Here is a 20,242-nt window from a genome sequence, read left to right as displayed (position 1 = left end):
GCACTGTGGGTTCAAGTACCATTAGTGCACGAGCTGTATAAACATATTCTGAAGACTTTTACCTAGAGCAGAACATCCTGCCACAGTGTTATGGAAACAGAAATACATAGAGACGCCCTGCACAAAATACCCAGAGACAGCGTTTAATAACCATCCACAAATGTGCAACGAAGGAACAGCTGCCATATACACAAGTGAGGAGACGGCCACCAGTCACATTGAGGACACAAAACACCTTCCTTCGGAAAATATGGCAGTATCTCCACCGTACACAATCTGTAATGGAGGGAAGGAGGGGAAGAATGTATGTCACATATTATGGGTCAAGCACAACCTGTGGTGCTGCTCCTGGCCCATCACTTTGTCTAGGTTTCACGCTAAGTTCATCTAACTTTGTGTGTGCTGCAAGGGCTGCTGTTGCTTCCCCTCCCCCAGTATTGTTTTGATCGGAAGTAGCCTATTGCAAGATTGACCTGGTTTCACATGTTCACAGAGCTCACCTGCCCTTGTGTTGATCCCAAGACCTGGCCCTACTCACATCTGTGCTCCTGACTGGGTGTACATTTAGACCTGCCTTGGTCAGCCACTTATGTGACTCAGTTGTGGGACAGCAACCACTTGTGCCTCAGTTTAGCCATTTTAAAATGGGTGTAATAATACGTACCTATCTCACAGGCATCTTGTGAAACTCAAAGAATTGAAGTATGGTTCTGGTCTGAAATGTGAGTATATAACAGAATGGGGTCCATGACATTTCGAAGTTTAAAAAAAAAAAAAAAAAGAGGAAACCTTAAAAAAATAAATAAATAGTAATCCCCCTCCTTTAAACAAAATTAAAAGCTTTATTATGTAAAAATGAAAACTTACTGCTCCATGTGTGTATTCAGAGTCATGTCTGTAGTGACAAAAATCTATTGTGTTAGCTTTATAATAAGACTAAAAAGTAACATTGGTAAGGCTTCGTCTGTATGAGAAAAGTTGCACCACTTGGACCTGCTTTCACGGATAAAAACACATAGCACAACAAGCATAGTTTGTTTCTTTGTTAACTACTCATGCCATTTTCATCCAGGGGAAGGAAGGAAGGAAGGAAGGAAGGAAGGAAGGTGTCAAATGACACACAAGGGGAGTGAGGACAAGGTAGTATCTTTTGAGGGCTCCACACAGCACAGGTGCACCTCCTTGTGGTTAGGTCTGGGAATTACTTTTCACCCCTTATGGCTCCCCCTGCTACCAGTTGCTCATACTGTGATCCCTCTCTCTTTGTGACTCAACGTGCTCCCTCTTCAAGACACAGTCCTTTGGCCAGTGTATCAAATCTCACGTTCCAGTGTATCAAAGTCCCACTGGACAAGCAGTCCAGATGCCACCTCAGACAGTCTTCCGTCCCACCTCTAGGTCCTGAAGATAGGCCCCCTACTGCGGGTTTCAGCTCAGGGACTATATGACTAGCAATCCAGGTCTGCTCTGCCTCAGTCCTGGTTGCTGTTTCCCTGGGCTCCTTTCTACCCCACCTCTCTATCTCCCAGTATATCTCTGGGTTTGCTACTAGAACTTCTTCTGTTCTCAGTGACTACTTCACTCCTCTTGGCATCTTGCCAGACACCCTAGTCTAGGGCAGGATCCAAGGGCTCACTCTCCCCCTGGACGTCCTCCTTGTCCTGGACTGCCTCCCTTTCCCATAGTCTCCTCCTTTGTCTTTGGTTGTGGCACAGCAGCCTCATCATATGAGGCTATGACTGCTACTTCATTAATTTTTAGACAAGTTTTTTGTTTTTGTTTTTCACTCAGTCTAGTATCCTTAAGGAAACATAGCAAGGCTGTTTTCAACTATTCCATTTCCCTGACATTGTGAGTAGGCCTGTTAGGGGGGAAAAAATAATCTTCAATTCCAAGCAGACTCAATTTTTCTGAAAGAAGCTTTCTTTCCCACAATGAATATTCCCACAAAGAATATTCCCACAATGCCATAAAAACATGATCAACAGTTTCTTTGGTTTTGCACATAGTACACAGCCCATCTATATGTCTTTTTAGAAGGTTTAGCTTGTCATTTAAGGCACAATGACCTTCTAACACTCTGAAAATGACTACTTCACTTTTTTTCTCATGACTGTGGAGTATAGTATTACCTCCGATTGTTGAGCATACATCACAGAACCTTTGCCCTTTTGTTTCCTTAGTCCCTGCTATTCCTTTGCTAGCTCCCTGCTGCTCACACATTTAACTTCCTGTCCACTTAAGGGTATCTTAATATCCACCTCCTCATGTTTTATAGCACGTTGTGCTGCTTTGTCAGCAATCTCATTTCCAGGTATTCCAATATGTGCCAGAATCCATTCTATCGTTACAGAGATACCTGTTTGCACTATTTTAGTCTCCTCCTGCTAGCATTTCCTGACTTTATATTCCTATCCCAGGTCTCCCACAGGTGGGCTTCATCTGAAATTAGGCCTGATCAATCTTTGGCTGCCCTCCAGGTACAGCATATAAGGCTAATTGTCCCCTTCTGGCCCACATGAAACACACTCAGGGCTAGTGTGGGGTGAACGCCACATCACTTAATGCATTACTGAAAAGTGCTCTGGCCCAGATCCTTACAGATATTCAGGTGCCTAACTCCCATGGAAATCAATGAGAGTTAGGAGCCTAAATACCTTTCAGGATCTGGGCCTCTATACCACAGTAAAGGATATGGTCTAAGTTTCTCAACAGAATTCATAGCACAGTACAATTCTGCATTTCGCATTCTCTCTATGTGATTCCACACACTATTATTATTTCTTTAAATCCTTCAAATTCCTCATTGGAAGGTAACACAGAACTGCCCTCAGAATTTGAAATTGACCAAACAAGTGCCAGGAAACTCCAAATTTTCTTCCTGCTATGTGCAATTAACCTTTTCCCACAGAATTCTTGGTTTTGATTTCAACAGTAGGAAAATAGAATTTCTCTGAAAAAATAATTGATGCTGGTGTACCCAGTCCCAAGAGAATTTCAGTCTGGTGAGTGGGATGCATACACAACTTGGCATTAGCTTCTCTACCCAGGCAGCTCAATGGAGATGATGAACTCAGGCCGAGACAATTTTTGCCCATGTTCCAAAGTGGGCCAGCAGCACTTACAAGCTGTTCACTCTTTATTTTTTCAACCCCTTCTTATTGTGGACAGACACTGGTTTCCAAAGAGTAGATGATTTTGTTATGGACACAGCTGAAATATCACGGTTTACCAAACAACAGATGAGTTCTTGCCAGAGCTGGGTTTCTACCACAAACCATTTCTCACAAATATTCACCTGTATAAAAAGGACATTTGCTTTGAAAATGGGTCTGATCCAAAATTCATTAAAGCCATTAGAAAGCCTGCCATTGACTTCAATGGGTTTGGATCAGGCTCTCTGCTTCTAGCCTTTATAAATTAGCTCATTTATTAAAAACACCACATTTAGTATTCAGAGACGGAGTGTATGCAAAGTGAATATTACAGAACATTGACCGAAAGTACATTTTAAACCTATATGAGGCTGTTCATTCCAGAAAAATCAAAGTCTGAGGCTATGTCTACACTAGCCAGCTTACAGCGGCACAGCTACACCGATGCTGCTCTAAGCTCACCCGTGTAGCCGCTCTATACCGATGGGAGAGAGCTCTCCCGTCGACATAATAAAACCACCTCCATGAGTTGCGGTAGCTATATCTGGGGTAGAAGCTCTCCCCCCAACAGCACTGTGCACACTACCATTTATGCCGGCATCAGTTATGTTGCTCAGGGGGTGTGTTTTTTCACACCCCTGAGCGACATAAGTTTTGCTAACATAAGCGGTAGTGTAGACGTGGCCTTAGACTTATAGTTGGGCATCAGAAACACAACATGGTAAAGAAAGTGGATGAGGTAATATCTTTTATTGGATCAATTTTTGTTGGTGAAAGAGAGAAGCTTCCAAGCTTACACAGAGCTCTTCTTCAGGTCTGGCAAATGTACTCTGTCACAGCTAAATACAAGGTGGAATAGATTGGAACTGACATAAGTAGTTACACATTTCAAGGGCCCATTCAAGGCAAAGTGGCTCGCTAACACCTCTCCAGTCATGGGGGGAAGAGGGGTGCGGGGTGCGGGAGGGTTAGTTATAGATTCATGGAATAAGCCATAAATCCTGTATATCTATTAGTCCATGATTTTTAGTGTCTAGCAAAATTATGAATTTAAGCTCCCAGGCTTGACTTTTGAAGGTGTTGTTCAGGTTTCTTTTGAGAATGAGGGCAGAGGTCTCAGATATGGAGTGACTGTTTTGTGAAAAGTAAAGGAGTACTCGTGGCACCTTAGAGGCTAACCAATTTATTTGCTCAAATAAATTGGTTAGTCTCTAAGGTGCCACGAGTACTCCTTTTCATTCTGCGAATACAGACTAACATGGCTGCTACCCTGAAACCTGTCATTTGTGAAAAGTGTTCACTCACAGGTGATGGCGTACTTTTGTCTTTTAACGCTTTCCTGTGTGAGTTCATTCGAGAATGTAGTGATTGTCTGATTTCACCCAGATAGTTGTTACTGGGGCATTTAGTGCCTGGGATGAGGTACACCACATGTTGGAGGCACATAGTTACCTACTGATGAGCATCTCAGAGCTCAAAAATAATGCAGAAAAATCCTTCAGTAACTAAATTTCAAATAAAATAAATAACACACCTGAGAAAACCTGAAGCAACTCACGACAACTTTGTTGGGAAAGAAAAAGAGGAAAAAAATACAGTAATGGAATTATTATCTCAAATTATTTTTGCAGCATAGTCCAGTGGGGAGGGTATTGGGGCTAAGAGTCAAGAGATTTGATCACAGACCTTGGGAAAGTTATTTTAGTTTTCTATCCCTCAGTTTCCACAACTGGAAAATGGAAATAATGATACTTGTCTACCTTTGTAAAGGGCTTGGAGATCTACGTAGAAAAACTGCTACATGGGAAGTCAGTGCTGCCTAGCAAAGTGTTTTTCAATCCGTGGGTTGCAACCCAGTTTTGGGTCGCGACATGTCAGGTACTGGGTCACCTTGCTCTGGTCAGCACCGCCGACCAGGATGTTAAAAGTCCTGTCGGCGGTGCTGCCCAGCTAAGGCAGGCTAGTGCTTACCTGTTCCGACACCGCGCTGCACCCTGGAAGTGGCCAGCAGTGGGTCTGGCTTCTAGGCAGGAGGGCCACAGGGCTCCTTGTGCTGCCTCTGCCCCAAGCACTGCCTCCGCACTCCCATTGGCCGGGAACTGGTCAATGGGAGCTGGAGGGTGGGGGGCGGTGCCTGCAGGTAAGAGTCATGCAAAGCCACTTGCGCGCCTCTGCCTAGGAGCGGGACCCACTGCTGGCCGCTTTCGTGGCGCAGTGCGGTTCGCAATGCCAGGAGAGGCAGGAAGCCTGCCTCTGAACCATGGCTCGCTGCTGACCAGGAGCCACCAGAGGTAAGTCCGCACCCCAACCCTGTGCCCCAATCCCCTGCCCTAGGCCTGAGCCCTCCCAAACCTGCAACCTCTTCCTGCACCCCAAATCCCTCATCCCTGGACCCACCCCAGAGCCCTGACCCCCTCCTGCATCCTAATGCCCTGCCCCAGCCCTGACCCCGTTCCACACCCTGAACCCCTCATTCCTGTCCCCACCCCAGAGCCTGCACCCGCAGCCCAGACCCCTGACCCCCTCCTGCACCCCAACCGCCTGTCCCAGCCCCGAACCCCCCCAACCCAGAATCCCTTCATGCACCCCAGCACCCTAATCCCTGGCTCCACCCCAGAGCCTGCACCCCCAGCCCAGAGCGCTGACCCCCTCCTGCACCCTAATGCCCTGCCCCAGCCCTGAGCCCTGTTCCACACCCTGAACCTCTCATTCCTGGCCCCACCCTGCAGCCCTCACCCCAACCCTCTGCCCTAGCCCTGAGCCCCTCCCACACTCCAAACCCCTCATTCCCAGCTCTGTTGGGTCATGGACATCAACAATTTTCTTCCACTGGGTCCCCAGAAAAAACGTTTGAAAACCACTGGCCTAGCAGCTATTGCCCTGGACTGGTACTCAGAAGACTTGGGTTCTATTCCTAGCTCCTGCCATTTGCTTGCTGTGTGACTTTAGGCAAGTCACTTTGTTTCTCTGTGCCTCAGTTTCCCCATCTTTGAGATGGGGCTATTGATACTGGCCTCCTGACCTGCTTTGAGATCTGCTGATAAGAAGAACTATATAAGAGCTAGGTATTATTACATAAAATAATAATATCTTATCTCTACTTGCTACAGGCTATAAAATTAGGTAGCATGGCAGAGCTGTGTGTGACAGGTGGACATTCTGTGATCCTCCCTGGTGACCATGCAGCGCTGGAATGTAGGTGGGTGGGTTTGCAATTATGCTGTTGTTGATTCCATTCCATCTAAGAGACAACAATATGATTTGTACATAGCTCTGAATAAGTTCCTTGTTAAACTTGCAACCATCTGGATTGAGAGTCATTGCTCTGAACACAGCAGACCACGTCAGCCACATGAACGCTACCCAAGATCAGTGGGGTTTGTAAGACTGAAGCATGAGGATGTGGGTTGCTAGTATCAAGACAAATAACCTGACTAAATAGCTAAGGAACTGCTGATGATCTATATAGACTATAAGAGGCTAGTCAAGAGAGACCTGAACTCTAGTGCCTTGACCAAAGGTAAATATAAGAAGAGATGGGAGCAGCCTCAGAATAAAACTCAAAACCAGACAAAATTCATCTTTGTTCAGATTTAGTTACAAGCTTGAATCTCAAGTTAGGTTCACTGAAGGTCTTGTATTTTCTGAGGAACTTGAGCTCAGTAGTGAAGGAAATGGGCTCACATTTCCAGAAATTCTGAGTTAAATTTAGAGTAAATATGGAGTCTGGGGCTGATTTATGGTTTCGGAGAGAAAGTTTATGAAATATAGTGGTTTTATTCAGAAATCAGGCAAAACCAGGAGGTTTTGAATGAGCTTTGCTTTCAGTTTTAGGTGTCACTCAAACTCACAACACAGTCAGAGTTCAAAAGGTGTACATTCACATGAATCTAAACAGGGGAGGGGGAAGGGCTGTACTAGAGCTGGTTGGAAAGAGGGGGTAAATAAAAACAATTCCAACATTCCCCCACTTTTTCAACATGTTGACCAGCTGTGTATTTGGTTGAAAAATGGGAGAAATAACTTCTGAAATGATATTTTTCATGTTTGTTTTTTGAATCTCAAAATTTCAAATTCGATCAAAATTTGAAAACAATCAACCATCTCAGGTTTTCCTGCGGATGTGAACAGATGAGTTACATACACCTGTAAATGAAGCCCTGAGGGTCCCTGTAATGTTGTAGGTATTTTTATTATGCTTATTACCGCCTGGTTGCAAATGTGAAAATAACTATTTCCAGTTAGGAGCCCTAAGGCTACAGTAAACATGCTCCTGGGGGGAGGGGAGGAGGAAGTTTTTCAAGATGGAGGCTGCTTAGTTGTCTATGTGAACTTGTATCAGAATAAAAGATCTCCTTTTTCACTTCTAATCTGGTTTGGGTCTCCATATATACAGTCCCCAACACTGAATTAATTTTGAATTTAATTCATTGTTTCCCCTCTTTGCTCCTTTTTGACAAAGAGCATGTCTCTCTTTTATCTCCCCCTCTAATTCCAAGAAGGAATGTGGATTCTCATTCAATTTCTCTTGTCTCTTTTCATCTACCCCTGCCTACGTACAAAACTATAGACAGAAGAGCCCAGGAAAGACCACTTGGGTCATCCATTCTTATGCATGGTATCACAGGTCCAGATGAGTCCCCACTCTTGGTCACTCACCAGACTGCTGGGAGGGGACCCAGCTGCTAGATCCCATGTGTTTTAAGCCTCTGGAATCTGAACAGAGCCAATGCACTGCCTCTGTCTTGGGGTTATGAGACACACATAGGGTGTAGATCATCTATTTAGCACCCTGTCTCAAGAGTTTAGACCACACAGACCACTGGCAAGCCCTCTGGAACCAGTGCTGTCCCATTAGACTCCTGTCACTTAAACACCCCTCTCCCAGAAGTCCACCTGAAGGTGTCCACCTTCTGGGTTATGGTTTAACTCCCTCAGGGGCCATTTGATAAGGTGTAGCACATAACACATACAGACTTTACACGTGACTCGAACACAGCAATGCTCTTAATCACACAGGAAATTACACAGTTCGATTCAAAAACAACAAACACCATATGCCTTTCCCTGACTCCATTTCCTCATCACTCTAGAGCATTCTTTGAGCTGGGGTCAGAGTCTGCTAGGGCCATCCAGCATCCTCCTGTTGTTGTGCAAGGTTTGTGTTCTGAAATATGGAGTCTTCTGCCACAGCTGGCTTCCTCTGACCTTGGCCAGTCCACCCCCTTCCTCTTTTTTGCCCAAACTTCATGTGTGCTTCTCTGTGGGTCTTAGCCAGTTTATATACTGCCCCCATCCCCTCATTCAAACACCTGGCTTCTTTGTTCTGCCTTTGGTAACTTTCCACTGCTCTAATACTTCTCTCTGGACCAACTTGGCCATATGGGTTTCCAGGCTCAGGCACGCTTCTTCGTAAGGTTGTTGACTCCCGTTGTTCCTAGGTTAGGGAAGATGTGACCCAGCCCCTGTCAGCCCATGGTGGATTCCACATTTATATGGGGGCATTCAGTGATACAGTAGCTTTCATAGTAACAACTTAATAGATTCAATCAGAATTCACAAGTTGTACAGACAGATCCCCCAAATCACACATGGTCATTTTATCCCTTCCTCAGCAACATGGACACTAGAAGGGTCTATGGTCAAAGTTAAAGTTACCAAAAGTTATGGTCAAAGTCAAAGTTACCAAAAGAAACTACAGCATTTGCTCAAGAACCTCCCTGAAAAAGCACAAGATCAAATCCACACAGACACACCCATGGAACCCCGACCTGGGATATTCTATCTACTACCCAAGATCCATAAACCTGGAAATCCTGGGCGCCCTATCATCTCAGGCATTGGCACCCTGACAGCAGGATTGTCTGGCTATGTAGACTCCCTCCTCAGGCCCTACACTACCAGCACTCCCAGCTACCTTCAAGACACCACTGACCTCCTGAGGAAACTACAATCCATCGGTGATCTTCCTGATAACACCATCCTGGCAAATATGGATGTAGAAGCCCTCTACACCAACATTCCACACAAAGATGGACTACAAGCTGTCAAGAACACTATCCCCAATAACGTCACGGCTAACCTGGTGGCTGAACTTTGTGACTTTGTCCTTACCCATAACTATTTTACATTTGGGGACAATGTATACCTTCAAATCAGCGGCACTGCTATGGGTACCCGCATGGCCCCACAGTATGCCAACATTTTTAAGGCTGATTTAGAACAACGCTTCCTCAGCTCTCGTCCCCTAACGCCCCTACTCTACTTGCACTATATTGATGACATCTTCATCATCTGGACCCATGGAAAAGAAGCCCTTGAGGAATTCCACCATGATTTCAACAATTTCCATCCCACCATCAACCTCAGCCTGGTCCAGTCCACACAACAGATCCACTTCTTGGACACTACAGTGCTAATAAACAATGGTCACATAAACACCACCCTATACCAGAAACGTACTGACCGCTATTCCTACCTACACGCCTCCAGCTTTCACCCTGACCACACCACACGATCCATTGTCTACAGCCAAGCTCTGTGATACAACCGCATTTGCTCCAACCCCTCAGACAGAGACAAACACCTACAAGATCTCTATCAAGCATTCTTACAACTACAATACCCACCTGCGGAAGTGAAGAAACAGATTGATAGAGCCAGAAGAGTTCCCAGAAGTCACCTACTACAGGACTGGCCTTACAAAGAAAATAACAGAACGCTACTAGCCGTCACCTTCAGCCCCCAACTAAAACCCTTCCAATGCATTATTAAGGATCTACAACCTATCCTGAAGGATGACCCAACACTCTCACAAATCTTGGGAGACAGGCCAGTCCTTGCCTACAAACAGCCCCCCAACCTGAAGCAAATACTCACCAACAACCACATACCACGCAACAGAACCACTAACCCAGGAACCTATCCTTGCAACAAAGCCCGTTGCCAACTGTGCCCACATATCTATTCAGGGGACACCATCACAGGGCCTAATAACATCAGCCACACTATCAGAGGCTCGTTCACCTGCACGTCCACCAATGTGATATATGCCATCATGTGCCAGCAATGCCCCTCTGCCATGTACATTGGTCAAACTGGACAGTCTCTACGTAAAAGAATAAATGGACACAAATCAGATGTCAAGAATTATAACATTCATAAACCAGTCGGAGAACACTTCAATCTCTCTGGTCACGCGATTACAGACATGAAAGTTGCGATATTACAACAAAAAAACTTCAAATCCAGACTACAGCGAGAGACTGCTGAATTGGAATTCCTTTGCAAATCGGATACAATTAACTTAGGCTTGAATAGAGACTGGGAGTGGCTAAGTAATTATGCAAGGTAACCTATTTCCCCTTGTTTTTTCCTACCCCCCACCAGACATTCTTGTTAAACCCTGGATTTGTGCTGGAAATGGCCCACCTTGATTATCATACACATTGTAAGGAGAGTGGTCACTTTAGATAAGCTATTACCAGCAGGAGAGTGGGGTGGGGGGAGGTATTTTTTCATGCTTTGTGTGTATAAAAAGATCTTCTACACTTTCCACAGTATGCATCCGATGAAGTGAGCTGTAGCTCACAAAAGCTTATGCTCAAATAAATTGGTTAGTCTCTAAGGTGCCACAAGTACTCCTTTTTCTTTTTGTGAATACAGACTAACATGGCTGTTACTCTGAAAACTGGTCAAAGTTTGAGGAGCTTGAGGCCAGGTACCCTCAATGCTAGCTCCTAGAGAAGTGAGAGCCCAATTTATGTATCCTTCTAATTTCTTATCTTGGCACCCATGACTGTAGTATCCAAATACTGGAAAAGATTTAGATGTGCCTTAATATTATCATTTGCAGAGTCGAGTACAAGCCCCACTGTTTCACAGTAACCTACCTGCAATAACAAGAGTGGGGAAAGCGGATTTCATGTTAAGCCCTCACAGAGCCATGTGCATCTATTATATTTACCTTTAACATTGTCCTTTACACCCAGGCACGACAATAATTGGCACTTTGTAAGTGTTTTAGATAGATTAAATAGGTATTATGACCACTCCTGGCCTTTATCAGAAAATGTGTTAGTTCTCCTCACTTACTTTCATTTTTAGGGACCAATCTTCAACTCGTGTAAGTCAACATAGTTCTACTGAAGACAGTAAGACAGGGGTGGCCAACCTGAGCCTGAGAGGGAGCCAGAATTTACCAAAGTACATTGCCAAAAGCCACAGTACTACATCAGCAGTCCCCCACCCCCTGCTCCCAGTGCCTCCCACCCACTGGCAGCCTTGCCGATCAGTGCCTCCTCCTCACTTCCCACACCTCCCAATCAGCTGTTTCGTGGCGTACAGAAGGCTCAGGATGGGGGGGGAGGAGTGAGGACACTGCAGGCTCAGGGGAGGGTACAGGAAGAGGTGGCGTGGGGGAATACTTTCTTTGGGTGCAGTAACAATCATATCGAGCTCCTATATTGCACTTTTCATCTGTAGATCTCAAAGTGCTTTACAAGGGAAGACAGTGTCATTATCCCCATTTTTTTACAGATGGGTAAACTGACGCACAGAGCAGTGACGAGACTTGCCCACTGTCACCAAGTTGGCTAATAACAAACCTTTACCCATTACATTTCTGTAAGGCCCTAATTCTCAAAGATAAATACGTTACATGACAATCCAGTGACACTTCTTCCACCACATGCAGGAACAATGAACACAAACTTCTGTGGCTTTTCCTGTCCAACGCTGTAGCCATTAAATAGATCAGAAATCACCATTTGAACTTCCTCTATTCTCCAGCCGTATTCCCTGTGGGGGTTGGCTCAACAATCATTCAATGCTCACCTTTTTTAAGACATTTTGTTTAATCAAGCAACAAGTGATTGATACAACACAGAACAAGTGAGCAATGGCACAGAGGGCTAAATCCAGCAACCCTGATTTACGTGAGTAGTTCTTACTCATTTGAGTAGTCCTATTGACCTTAAAAACCCCTAAGGATGGAGATTCCACCACCTCCCTGGGTAACCCATTCCAGTGCTTCACCACCATCCTAGTGAAATAGTGTTTCCTAATATCCAACCTAAACCTCCCCACTGCAACTTGAGACCATTTCTTCTTGTTCTGTCATCTGCCACCAATGAGAACAGCCTAGCTCCATCCTCTTTGGAAGCCCCCTTCAGATAATTGAAGGCTGCTATCAAATCCCCCCTCATTCCTCTCTTCTGCAGACTAAATAACCCCAGTTCCCTCAGCCTCTCCTCGTAAGTCATGTGCCCCAGCCCCATAATTGTTTTTGTTGCCCTCCGCTGGACTCTCTCCAATTTATCCATATCCCTTCTGTAGTGGGGCGCCCCAAACTGGACACAATACTCCAGGTGTGGCCTCACCAGTGTCAAATAGAGGGGAATAATCACTTCCCTCAATCTGCTGGCAATGCTCCTACTAATACAGCCCAAAATGCCATTGCCCTTCTTGGCAACCAGGGCACACGGCTGACTAATATCCAGCTTCTCATCCACTGTAATCCCCAGGTCCTTTTCTGCAGAACTGCTGCTTAGCCAGTAGGTCCCCAGCCTGTAGAGGTGCATGGGATTCTTCCTTCCTAAATGCAGGACTCTGCACTTGTCCTTGTTGAACCTATTCAGATTTCTTTTGGCCCAATCCTCCAATTTGTCTAGGTCACTCTGGACCCTACCCCTACACTCCAGTGTATCTACCTCTCCCACAACTTAGTGTCATCTGCAAACTCGCTGAGGGTGCAATTCATCCCATCATCCAGATCATTAATAAAGATATTGAACAAAACTGGCTCCAGGACCGACCCCTGGGGCACTCCGCTTGATACTGGCTGCCAACCAGACATCGAGCCATTGATCACTACCCGCTGAGCCCAACAATCTAGCCAGCTTTCTGTCCACCTTATAGTCCATTCATCCAATCCATACTTCTTTAACTTGCTGGCAAGAATACTGTGGGACACCGTATCAAAAGCTTTGCTAAAGTCAAGATATTCCCCTCGCTTCCCCCCTCCTCCATGTGGAGCTGCCCCCAGCCCTTTGCTCCCCGCTTCCCTACTCGGAGCTGGCCCGAGCCTCCATCCCCTGCGCGGAGCTGGCCCAAGCCTTCCCCCTCCCCGCCCCTCCGCAGAGCTGGCACAAGCCTCTACCCCTGACTCCCTCCATCCAAGCCCCGCTGCCTTTAAAAGGGGACGGTCCCAGCCAAAACAGGATGTATGGTCACCTAAGCTTTAGTAAGAGCCATTCAGGGAGCCTGGGCTGCTGTGCTGCTGTGGAGAGCTCCTGCGGAGGCCCAAGAGCAACCCCTGACCCATGTTTCTGCCCCCAGGGTGCGCCGCCCAGGGCAGGTGGAAGGTCCAGGCTCCCCACAGTGGCCTGGGCTCCCCAGGCAGCTCTTACCACGGCCTGGCTTCCAGCCAGGCCAAGAGGCAGGGCCTTGTGGGGAGGGGAGGAGCAGGGGGTGGGGCCCCATCACAGGCGTGTGAGGAGGCCCAAATGTTCTTTGTGCCCAAGGCCCCAGTAAATCTTAATCTGCCTCTGCTCACAGAGTTCATTCATAGTGACTGACCCCATTCAGCTACTTTTCTGACCACAGCCAGCATCTTTTTCTCACTAGGAGTATGGTCTGGTAATCTATTTGTTTGCACTGGGTGTGGGGGTTGCTGATTGGACCCATAAGAGACAGGGTTGTTTGTGACTCTCCTCTCACCAGCACACTCTCCATATCTGGCTCTGCTGCATTCTCTCTAATGGCTCCACGCCAGAAACAGGATTGCAGTTGCGGGGGTACAATAGGATGCAGACTACGGTGGTCCTGCCGTGCACAGTTTGGTGCTTGCCTTTCCCTGTGCATGCTTTTAATGCCTTTTTGGAGTTCCAACCCTTGGCTGTTCATTTTGCTTTTTGTTTTCTACTGTGCCTCTCCTTTTCTCTGCCTCCTCCCCTCCATCTGCAGCATATTTTGGCTTTTCAACTAGCCGCTCTCCAGAGCCACAAGCTACTGAAATCAGTGGGAAAAGGAGTTACATAAAGCCAAAAATGGTTTAAAGTTGACATTGTTTCTGAAATCTGCTTCAGCAAGTTTTGTTAGGTGCAGGCTATTCCTGAGTTTCACAAATGTTGACTCAGCACATATGCAAATAAGTTCCAAAAATAGATGACACTTCCCTAATTCACGTGCTACATGTGCCATATTTCCATGCTGTGCTTTCCAAAAATAGCATCCACACAGGATTGGTTGTGATAAAGCCACGAGTATTCAGCTGCGCGGACATCAAAGCAGGGGCTCTCAATCCTTTTCATAGAGAGATTATCTTGTGTACACCCTCCCTTCCCATTCACAAAAGCATGGACCAACCTCCCCTCCCACGTGCAATTGCATAACAACCCTGTGGCAACTGCAGCAAATTGCTCACATGGAACAGCAATATTAGGAAGGTGTTCAAATGTATTTTTAGTTTATTTTTGTGCTATTTATCAGCTGGAAACAAGGTGGAAAGTCATCACATTGTGGCCAACCAGCTTCCCCCAGACCACTGGTAAGGCTCAGCAGAATATCAGCCTCCCCCCCACAACTACAATTTGAAACCCAACAGTTACTTTTAGAGACCCAGAAAAGAATCTTGTTAGAAGCTGAATTAAGTGTTCCTCCGCTGTAGTTCCTATCATAGGAGCAAACGGGTTTGTGGGTTACATTCAGGCACATGTTAGAAAGAGACATTATACCAGAACAGGACAGGCAGAGAGCAATGATCTGACACTTGGCATTGCTTTATAATAAACTAACACACGGGAAACAACATATGTCTAAATTATGTGACTCCTTTCAGTACTATTTCTTTGTTATTATGACTCAGCAGCTCTGCTCCCCTGGCAGAATGGAACTCGCTACCATACAGATAAAAATCCATCTGTGCTGAAGACAGAGCGTTCTCAGGGGCCAGTGCAAGGCTGTGGAATGAATGACCACAGGAACGAAGGACCATCACAAATTTCACCATTTGCCACTCCAAATGCAAATCCACTGAGACCTACAAAGCGCAGGTATATAACCATTTAAATCAGCTTCTATACCAGATGACTGGAGGATAGCTAATGTGACATCGATTTTTTTTAAAAGGCTCCAGAGGTAAGCCTGGCAATTACTGGCTGGTAAGCCTAACTTCACTACCAGGAAACTTGGTTGAAACTATGGTAAAGAACAGAATTATCAGACACAGAGATTAACATGATTTTTTTAAAGGAAATCATGCCTCACCAACCTATTAGAATTCTTTGAGGGGATATGGGGAAGGGTGATCCAGTGGTATAGTGTACTCGGACTTCAACAAAACTTTTGACAAGGTCCCTCACCAAAGGTTACTCAGCAAGCAGCCATGGGGTAAGAGGAAAGGTTCTCTTATGGATCAGTAACTAGTCAAAAGACAAGAAACAAAGGGTAGGAATAAATAATCAGTTTTCAGAATGGAGAGAGGTTAATAGCGGAGTCTCCAGGGAGCTGTACTGGGACTAGTCCTATTCAACTTATTTGTAAATGATCTGGAAAAGGGGGTAAAAAGTGAGGTGGCAAAGTTTGCAGATGGTACAAAATTGCTCAAGATAGTTAAGCCCAAAGCAGAGTGTGAAGAGTTACAAAGGGATCTCAGAAAACTGGGTGACTGGCCAACAAAATGATAAATGAAATTCAATGTTGATAAATAGAAAATGAATATTGGAAAACATAATCCCAACTATACATACAAAATGATGGGATTTAAATTAGCTGCTACCACTCAAAAAAGTTCTTGGGAGTCATTGTGGACAGTTCTCTGAACACATCTGCTCATTGTGCAGCAGCAGTCAAAAAAGTTAAAATGTTAGGCACCATCAGGAAAGGAATAGATAACAAGACAGTAAATATCATAATGCACTATATAAAGCCATGGTAGTCCAAAACCTGGAATACTGAATGCAGTTCTGGTCACCTCATCTCAAAAAAAGATACATTAGAATTAGAAAGTGATTAGGGGGATGGAACAGCTTCCATCTGAGGCGAGATTAAAAAGACTGGGACTTTTCAGTTTGGAAAAGAGACGACTAAGGGGGAATATGACAGAGGTCTAGAAATTAATGACTGGTCTGAAAAAAGTAAATAAGGAAGCATTATTTACCCCTTCATATAACACAAGAACCAGGGGTCACCCAATGAAATCAATAGGCAGCAGGTGTAAAACAAACAAAAGGAAGTACTTCTTCACACAATGCACAGTCATCTTGTGGAACTTGTTGTTGGCGATATTGTGAAGGCAAAATCTATAACAGCTTCAAAAAAGAATAAGATAAGTTCCTGGAGGATAGGTCCATCAATGGCTATCAGCCAAGATTAGGGTGACCAGATGAAACGGACAAAATATCGGGACACGTGGGGGAAGCCAAAAAAACTCCCAAAAAACAGCAGCCGGAGCGGCCAAAGCCTCAATATCGGGACAAATGGCGTCCCGACCGTGCATTGGTCGGGATGCGGAACAAAGAACTAAAAATCGGGACAGTCCCGTTACGTCTGGTCATCCTAGCTAAGATGGCCAGGGATGCAAACCCATGCTCTGGGTGTCCATAGCCTCTGACTGCCAGAAGCTGGGAGTGGATGATGGGGGATGGATCACTCCAAGATTGCCTGTTCATTCCCTCTGAAGCACCTGGCATTGACCACTGTTGGAAGACAGGATATGGACTAGATGGACCATTGGTCTGACCCAGTATGGCCGTTCTTAAGGCATATTTTTTCAACCTGCCTTCTCTAGCATAAACACTGAGCGTATCTCCATTTTAAAAACAAAAATCCTACCAAACCAAAGCACTCCATTGCATGTGCAAATCTCTCCCTGGGGAGAGGGCATGAGAAAGAACAAGCCATATGTGACAGACATTAGTCACATCATTTAATGTGTTACAGGAAGACATACAAATATTATGGTGATAAGGGCAGAATAAGAATCTATTTAGAAAATAGAATACTTCTTTCTCTAAATCTTTTACATTTCCCATTGGAAGGCGACATAAATCTGTCCTCCAAATTTGATCCAGGGACCGTGACTCAAAGGAAATCAGGTAATGCCAGATCAGTTTGAGTCATCCTCATTTTGGGCCCACTCCTGCAAGATGTTGATTACTTCCTGTGAGTGTGGAGCATCCTTGGCTTCCACTGTCTTAAGTAACTTGTTCTCAAAGAATTATTGGGCCTGAATTCTTCCCTCATCACTTACACCTGTTTTACACTTATTTAACTTCAGTGGAGTTACTCCTGAATGGGACCAGCATGACTCAGAGGAGAAATGAACCTATTGTGGGTGCGTTTGCAATTATGTTGTTGTTGTTGATTCCATTCCATCTAAGAGAAGACAGCATGATTTGTACATAACTCTGAATAAATTCCTTGTTAGTCTTGCAACCATCTGGAGTGAGAGTCATTCCTCTGAACACAGCCAACCACGTCAGCCACAGGGAACACTACTCAGGTTAAGTGGGATCTGTGAGAATGTGGGTTAGTGTCGAGATAAATAGTTTTAGGGCTACAGCTAGGGAGTTACTGACCATCTATAAGCATCTTGCCAGGAGGGTCCCTGAACATTGATGCCCTGCCAACAGGAACATAAGTAGAGGTACGCAAAGTATTTATAATGAAACCCAAACCCAGGCAAAGCTCATCTGGTTTCAGGTTTGGTTTGGTTACACACGTGAATCTCAGGTTCGGTTCATCAAAAGGTTCACTGAAGTTCACCAAAAGGTTTGTGAACTTGAGCTGAGCACTGTGTGAACCTGGCCTGGATTTCAAGCAATTCTGAGCCAAATTTTGGCCAAGTTTTGAGCTTATCTGTGCTGATATTATAATATGCACACTTTTTACATGGGAAATTAATGTTAGTGAAATGCATTGCATAGAATAGCTTTGGCGTCAAATTCTACACAGACCATTGGCTTTCATGGGACTAGCAGTCCTGTACTAGCCAGGAACTTAAATATGTATTTAGGAGCCTAAATTTAGGCACCTAGGCCCAGATCCCTAAAGGTAGTTAGGTGCCTAAATATCTTTGCGGGTCTAGGATCCAGATGTGAAAATTTTAGCCTAAGTGACTTACTTGCTCAACTTGTCTGTGCTTCATTTGCCCAATCTGTAAACCAGGTATTATCATACTTCTTACCTATCTCACGCGGTGTTGTGAGAATTAAGAACCCAGTCCTGTTCCAATGAAGATTTTGCCATTGACTTCAATGGGAGTAATTCTGAGTCCTAATTAAGACCCCAGTTCAGCAAGGTGTTTAAGCATATGCCTAACTTTAAGCATGTGAGTAATCCCATTGACTCCAGTAGGACAACTCGTATGTTTAAAATTAGGTACATGCTTCAACACCTTACTAAACTGGTGCCTAAGTAATGTCTGAGACAATCAGAATTTTTCTCAAGATCATGTAACATATGAAAGATTAGCTGGGGAATTATGGCAACTCCACTGTTAGCTGAGTGCAGGCTCCATTAGGCAAACTTACTGCAAGAAACTCAGTTAAACTTGCAGCAGATTTTGCATTGAATGAGGTACAGGATCTTTTGTGATTTTAAAATTATTTTCATCACTCCATTTTTGTATCAATGCAGGATGCAAGGGATTGTGGGTAGGAATGAGATTCTTATAGAAAAAACAATTTAGCTATTGATGGCAGTGGCCTGGCTAATTTCTGTACAGTTTTCCTGGTCACACTAATAAATGACTAATAGATGTCACAAGCATGTTACAGAAATGTGTAGCATGTTTCTGGTGGTTTTAAGCATGTCAATAGAAGATGTTATAGGCAACTATAAGCACCCTCTTAAGCTTCTGGACTCTATAGCAATTTATTAATCCTATATAAACTATTTAAAAATGTATCCTTTATACAAAGAGTGACCATTTTGGTAGACTCTTGTATTAAGGAGACATGGGGTAAAGGTTGTTTTCTTTCAGAAAAAAACATAACATAGTTTAGCTGGGAACAAAACAGGTTCTGGAGTCAGCTAGATTCAACTTAGTATTTAAATTATCAAAATCCATCCTGGAGTTACCATTTAGAATATCTCTTAAGACTTTCATCAATGAAAAGCAACTAGTGTTTTCAGGATACACCATAAAAATCAGTTTGCAAAATCTGGGTACTTCACAGAGAAGAATTTAGTAAAGAGAATAGTAAGAAGCCAGAGAAAGTCATCATTCTTCCAGAGAGCCCAGAATGAGCTGAAGATGACGGGCCAGACTCATAGCTGTACCTAGGAAGTCAGCGTAGCTCCACTGACTTCATTGGGGCTATGCTGATTTACACCCGCTGAGAATTTGGCTTGGAATGTTGGGAGGTTTTTTCTAAAGGGGGAGGTAGGAATGAGATTAAGCAATAATGAATTTGGGATAGGTTAGACCAGTGGCTCTCAACCTTTCCAGACTACCGTACCCCTTTCAGGAGTCTGATTTGTCATGCGCACTCCAAGTTTCACCTCACTTAAAAACTACTTGCTTACAAAATCAGACATAATACAGAAGTGTCACAGCAGACTGTTATGGAAAAAATGCTGACTTTCTCATTTTTACTATATAATTATAAATAAACTAGTTTGGAATATAAATGTATTTACATTTCAGTGCACAGTTGTAGTGGTTTAGTGTTGGCTCCACCCCTTCTGGCTCAGTGGGAGGCACTCACCATATCACAGGGCTCTGCCCACAGTCAGGGAATTAGCAACGGGGTACATAGTCTGAGGCTCTAGCCCTGAGGCGGGGCAGAGCAAACAGTTAGGGCAATAGCAGTCTGGAGCCCCAGGCTATCAGGCACAGCAGGGCATCAACAGTTAAGGGGCTCTGGCCCCGTTAGGGCAGAGCAGTGAAGCAGTCTAGGAACGCCGTGGGTCCTCGGGCAAGACGGGGCACCAACCAATTAATAGGCTCTGCCCTATCATTAGGGCAGAGCAATAGTCAGCCTAGGGGCTAAGGCCGGGGTGAGCACCCAACACACCCTAGGGGCTCAGGTAGGTGTGAGCACCCAACATAGCCTAGGGGCTCAGGCCGAGGTGCTTCTCTG

Source organism: Lepidochelys kempii, chromosome 1, assembly GCF_965140285.1.
Source record: "Lepidochelys kempii isolate rLepKem1 chromosome 1, rLepKem1.hap1, whole genome shotgun sequence".
Taxonomy (NCBI): Eukaryota; Metazoa; Chordata; order Testudines; family Cheloniidae; genus Lepidochelys; species Lepidochelys kempii.
This window is presented reverse-complemented; position numbering follows the sequence as displayed.